Source organism: Argiope bruennichi, chromosome 1 (assembly GCF_947563725.1).
Source record: "Argiope bruennichi chromosome 1, qqArgBrue1.1, whole genome shotgun sequence".
In the NCBI taxonomy this organism is placed as follows: Eukaryota; Metazoa; Arthropoda; class Arachnida; order Araneae; family Araneidae; genus Argiope; species Argiope bruennichi.
The window spans coordinates 67,708,126-67,714,826 of NC_079151.1; positions in this window are offsets into that span (position 1 = coordinate 67,708,126).

The window sequence follows — 6,701 nt, forward strand, 5'->3', positions numbered from 1 at the left end:
GACACAATGTCCAAGCAGTATATTACAATAGAATCTAAATGAGCTATAGAATCTGGAATTCGAGTCTTAACTGCTATTCACATTTTTTTGTTTTTGTTTTTTTTGTTTATAGTCATACAATACCAATTATGGTACACTGTCTGTAAATTGTATCATGTGACATACTCGTTGAAAGAAAAGTCGCTCAAAACGCTTTACAAGACAGACGCTAGACCTAGAGCTATTCGGCACATATTTACTTCTTGGGTCTTAATGAAAATTTTATCATTTATCAACAATTACACCTTATTGCACGAAACCCACTTTTGCACAACTTTAAAATAATAAAAAAACATTTCAGTGTTATAAATTTTATCTCCATGCATATTTTTTCTAAAATGCAGCTAAGTTAAAAAAAACATGTTTAAACGTATATCACAATACTACTTATATTTTTAAATGAAAGTATTTATCCGCAAACACGACGCGACGCTATTAAATACATTTTTTCTGTGTGTACATTTATAGCTGTTATGTAATTAAAAGTAAATTTTAAAAATATTATGAAAATAGGCGCATTAAGTCTAAGAAATTATCATGCAACAGACTGAAAGTTCGAATTTCCTCTGATTTTTCTATTTGTTACTATTACTTCAAGGACGTTTAGAAATTCTCGATGTCTATTATACAGAGCGAGCCCAAATGAGTGATCTGATTTCAAAGCTCTACAGTGTAACAGGCTGTTATAGTATTTTATTGAAAGAGTTATTAACACACATCGTGGTGTATTATGTAAGTGTGCGTGAAAACATTGAACAGAAATCTCCAGGTAGTTTTTCTGTTCTTTGGACCTAATTAAATTATTAGATTTCTTTATTTTTTCCCCCATCTTTTCCTCTTTTTATCTGGTAACATCTCCCGGTACAAATTTAAGGGTCTATTTTGGATAGCCAATTTGGTAATTTAATCCAATGCATTTTTACGTTTTACGTTTATGTTATGCATTTTTACGCACTTTGCTATTTTCTATAAAAATTCGACTGGACTAATTAAGATAAAGAAAGGGGTAAAGCAGAGGCATACTAGATTAAATAAGAAAATTTGATCACCCAAATTTGTTTTATGATTTATAAATTGCAACAGTTATTGGCTACATGTCAAACTTATTATATTTCTACAAGTACTCTAAGTACTAGGGTGTACAGATGAATGCAGGAAGATTGTTTACCAAAGCAAGAAAAGATACATCTTTATTTCAGAAGCTGAATTCTTCGTTCGAATTTTTCCTTTAAACCCAAAAGCGCTCTTGCTTTCCATTTGGTATGCATGTTTTTCCTACTAGAATAGCTATATAGGTTAGTCCTTAAAAAATGTGCTTTGACAAAGATTATTTTGATAATACTAGCGAATAATTGTTACAAACTTATTCTTAAATTAAATCTAGAATGAAAAAAAATTCTGCTTTTATCCGTCTAACACTTTCATTGCTCGTTTATTTTTCACTCTCAGCATCATAGTGTGTTAGACAGTCAGGCCAATCATCACTTTAGATGGGCGATCATTCACCTTTGGAAGAGGCTTTATGATTACTGGGAGTTATAAAAGTGATATTTTGGGACCCGTATTACTCGCAGTTGTGAATTTATTTTTATGACCTACACAATGTTTACCCACAAAGAGTTCATCTGACAGAAATATTTCTAGAAAAGTTTTTTTTTCTATAATTTTTATCTTCCCTGCGAATATTTTTATATTGATGACCCTCCTTCTTGCGTACAGCCGACCACCCCACCACCACTGAACGTAGCAGTATCGACAGGATTTGTTGTGGCCGACTGCTATCTTGAGCATTGTCCATCCTTGCATTGACCGATTTGCAAAACTGGCATTCTCCTCGAGGTAATTGGCGACAAAGTGGTCAATTACTGTCCTTCTTCCTTATCTACAAACTCTCAAATAGTTGGTAAAAAACTGACAATTTTTGACATCATGTCCTTCAGAGTTTTAAGATTACCTGGTACCATTAGTACTGTACTTAAGTCATTATTTAAAATTTTCAGATTTTTTCTTAACTCCGAGATTTTAATACATTCCTCTAAATAGTGGTAAACAGTACCGATTCCTCCACAAATGCATTTATTGTCTTGCATTCTTCCAAATCTTTGGAAATATGCAGGAAATCTCCCATGTCCTGATATAATTTCAATTATCAGTGGATGGTATCTTCTTATTTTTATTTCTGGATTAGGAATAAAATCGAAAGTTACTCTCTATATTGATGACCCATTCGCAGGGTCATGCGAATGTAAAGTAATTGTTAAATATAATAGATGTCCATGCCTAATTTAATAATACAGACTGGAAGTTCTCTTGATAATTGACTTAAAGGGAAAGTTCTCTTGATTTTAAACAACACTAGCATGCTACGAGAATAACTTATCTGATACGTCACATAACTATGAATCATTTTCCTCTGAAAAAAATCACTCGATAATTTGATAGTAAAAAAAAATATATGTTAGAATAAAAACCTTGTTCGAATATATATTAGCCTTGACAATAGCTCAGCTTGCGGACAAAAATCTTTTTGCTTTATCCAATTACGTTATGCCAATTGAAATATTTAAATACATGAATAAGTTCTGAATATTTTGATCCTCTTTTACTTATAATAAAGACTAGCTATTACCCGCGACTTCGTTCGCGTGGAAACTTTGATGTATATGCATGAGAACTGACCTAGGCATCTTGCGCCTCAATCAATACCTAAGTTCCGTTAATGACTAGATCATTGTGAGTGCCATCCAGCCTATGCACGATATCTTCTGGTAAAGCGTCCTTGTATTTATCCCACAGTTAGAAGGGGTTTGATAGTCCACAAGTGCTCACTAAAATTTGAAACGGGTGATTGTGAGCTAAATGACAACGCCGCCCATCACCGCCTGATGTCCTGCAGGCTGCGGTTTAACGTCTCTAATGCATGCTTGTGCGACATTTTGCACTCGCCCCATAATATTAACTTGCACTGCTGCAAAAGGACTCCCCGGCCGCTGTTTTTGGTGATATTGCATGTTGGGGTATCTTTGCTTGCAAGATTAAGCGGCAGTTTGAAAACGGAATGTGCCTCCAGCCACCGTTAAGCAAAGTTGCAGCAATGCCCGAGGAAGCTACAGCCAAAGCTATATTGTGGTCCTTGCGGAGTTGGGCTAGCAGAAGATTCAAATCAAACCCGTATATTTTAAAAATCAAATCTATTTTATTTATCGACTGAGATAGCTACAACAGTATAATACACATAATTTTTTAAACTTTTAATTAAAATGAAAATACAGTTCCCAATAATAAGAACAAACTGCTCATTCGTGAATTTTCAACTCCAATTGGAGTAATGCAAATGCGTGAATTTTCTACGCCAGTTGGGGTAACGTAATGCAGATTAGAAATTTTTAATTTCCTTTATCCTGTTTTATTTTAATTTAAAAATACTTCAGAATGAATCCGAAAGATCGATTGATTAACAATGTTTAATTTTAAATGCATTGAACACTAAGAAAATAAACAGAATCGTTTGAAATAATTGGTCAAAAACAATGTTAAGCCTAACCTCGTTAGTGTAGGGGGAAAAAATGAAGCTTTACTCATTTGGCGGTGAGGAAATGAAAAGATTTTTGAGGGGAAAGTTAGTTTTTAATTAATAAAAAAATTACCGGAATAAATGGTAGCCTATCTCCTATTCCAGACTATAATCTATCACTGTGCTAAATGTCATCCAATTCCGTTCAACTGTTCTAACGTGATTGATTAACAGAGATAAACAAAGAAATGTATCGCCTATACATACCACAGTTTTTGCTATTTGCACATGCACAATTTGAGGCTTTCGCGCATGCACGAAATAATTAAAATCGCAATTATAAAACTCCTTTTTTTTATATATGACTTTAATGTACTAAAATATCCATTAACTATTTCTCGAGATTTTGTGGTTGGATTTCCTTCTTCTGGGACTAATAAGATTTGAATCGCTGTTTAAAATCAGACATAAACAAAGAAATGTATCGCATATGCATACCACAGCTCTTGCTATTTGCACATGAGCAGTTTCGTGTATGCGTGAAATAATTAAAATCGCAGTATGCGTGAAATAATTAAAATCGCAGTATGCGTGAAATAATTAAAATCGCAGTATGCGTGAAATAATTAAAATCGCAATTATAGAACTCCTTTTTTTATATTTTGATATGACTCTAATGTACTAAAACCTTCCCCAATAAATGCTCTACAAAATGGTATAAATATCTCCAGTATTCGTTAACTAGTTCTCGAGTTTTTGTGGTTCAAACATATAGACGCTTTCAGGAGATTTCATTTTATACTATGTATAGATGAACGGGTGTATGTTGGCGCTCTACAGGCCAAAATCTTTAAGTTACCAAACTTGGCACATATATACTTTGGAGGCCGAGAATGGTAAACTGGTGCCATTTTTAAAATTTTTTTAATTAGAATTTCAATTAATTAAAACTTAAGCAAAATGTTTCCAGGATATCCATTCCAAAAATATTACAGAGCAAAAATGATTTTTAAGTCTTAAAGTTAAGGTATCCGAACACGTTCGGAGCACTTTTTTTTAGAAAAACATGGTGTAGACATACTGTAACCACATTTCTGGGTTTATGATTATTAAAATTAGTAATAGGATGTCAATATTTGAAATAAACATTAAAACTTGAAAATTGGCATTTAATAGCATAAATTTAAGCAAATTCTTTATTAAACTTCAAATTGGCTACACCAAAAGCTATTACTCTCATCCGAACAAAACGTATACCAAAATAAATTACATAGTTTTCTCTAGGGAATGAGCTATAGTAATAAATAAATAGTTATAGTAATAAATAAAGTAAAATAAAATGGTTATAGTAATAAATAAAAATTTTAGAACCAGTGGAAGAATTTATCATAAATTTTTAGTAAATTTATGACGTTATTGTTCAAACAATAGGCTGTAAATTAAATAAAAAATATTCCCTCAATCTAAATTCTTTTAGTTTATTCCCTAGAAAATAGTATAAAGACAAAGTCCACTAAATTTCATAGTAATATGATAATTATTTGATTTAAAGTGAGCAAAAAATACGAAAAAAATCAATTTTGAGAAAAATGCATTTAAGTATACATTAACATGTTTTAATAATAAATTATGTGTACATACTTAAAATTCACCACATTTATAGGTTATACCTTCTTCTCAGCATTTGATAATTTCCCTTTTTTAGTCATTTTTTTTTCTGGCAATATTTGTGTTTGGCAATGAATGCCGCCTAGATTCGTATATTCTGTTTTTGTCGAGTTCAGCGAATGCTCTAACTGCTTTTGCACATTACACACTTCAATAACCTTAAAAACATTCAGTAATTTTATAAAACCTTCGTTAAAATGTATTATAGACAGAAATGCCCCTAATCTGAGGGTTCGGAGCTCAACAAAGACATCTTTAGGTAGAATTTCCACAAAACATCGTTAAAACTCTCATTGACATTTTTCATTTTGCAGTGCAAAAAATGTACCGTATTTAAAACTAAATTTGTGTTTATACAAATTTTTAACATGTTTTTGGTCCTTTAAATCGGCACTTCCGGTTTTTTAAATGTAAACTTCCGGTTTATTGTTCATTACGAAAATATTAATATATTGACTTCTAATTAACGTAGAGATAAAAGTAAACATGTTTTGGATAGCTCAAAGACTGGTCTATACAATAAAAGATTTAATTATTTTTTAAGTCATTTTTGGCGAAAATCGACCTTTTCAACGTGTTCGGATACCTTAAAAAAAGTATTCTCAATGATATAAATGTTTTAACCCATAAGTTAAGTTTCTACTGTTAATGAATTTTTAAGAAATATTTTAATTATATTTTCTACCAATTTATTTCATACAAAATTAAATAAATAATTAGTTATACTCTCTGTTTTTTATTGCCTTTGTATAATAAGAAATTTTGAAATATCATTTTGCAATTACATTGATTTTTCCTTCTATGCATTTATAAAATGACAAAAAATTGTTCACATAAATAGTGTTTGCTCGCAAATAGATATATTTAAAAAAATTCTGCTGTCAAATAGCGACTATGAAATCCCTTTTCTCTAAGTTATGAATTTTAGAAGTTTCTTTCACGCCCATATTATTTGACATTTTGCCTCAGATAGCTAGCTGGTTCGCAGACAATATTAATTATTTTTGGTTTCAGATAAACCGTTGAAAAATAATTTCATGTCCATAATTCTGCCACACTGTATGACATAAAATCCGTGTTCTTAACTAAGTTCTGTTTATTGTGCACATGAGAATTGTAATGGAGACCAATTTCATGACATTGTTGCTCTTCTAATTTTTGCTATACTGTATTTTCACATTTTTATTCGTCTAGTAAAGTACGCAGATATCAAATAGAATCCTTCTTCTCTAGTTGGTGTGGTGTGGCGTGGAGAGGGGGGTGCCAGCTCAGGTGTCGTCCTCGTCATCTGACCGCGGTTCAAAATTACGAGGTCCGTCCCAAAATAGCCCTAGTGTTACTTTACAACGGGACGTTAATATAACTAAACTAAACAAACTCTAGTTTTCAACAATGGAAGAAAATCACGTAATTAAATATTTGATGAAACAAATTGTCAAAACTGAGCAACAATTCGTACGATTATATAATTGGGATCTTT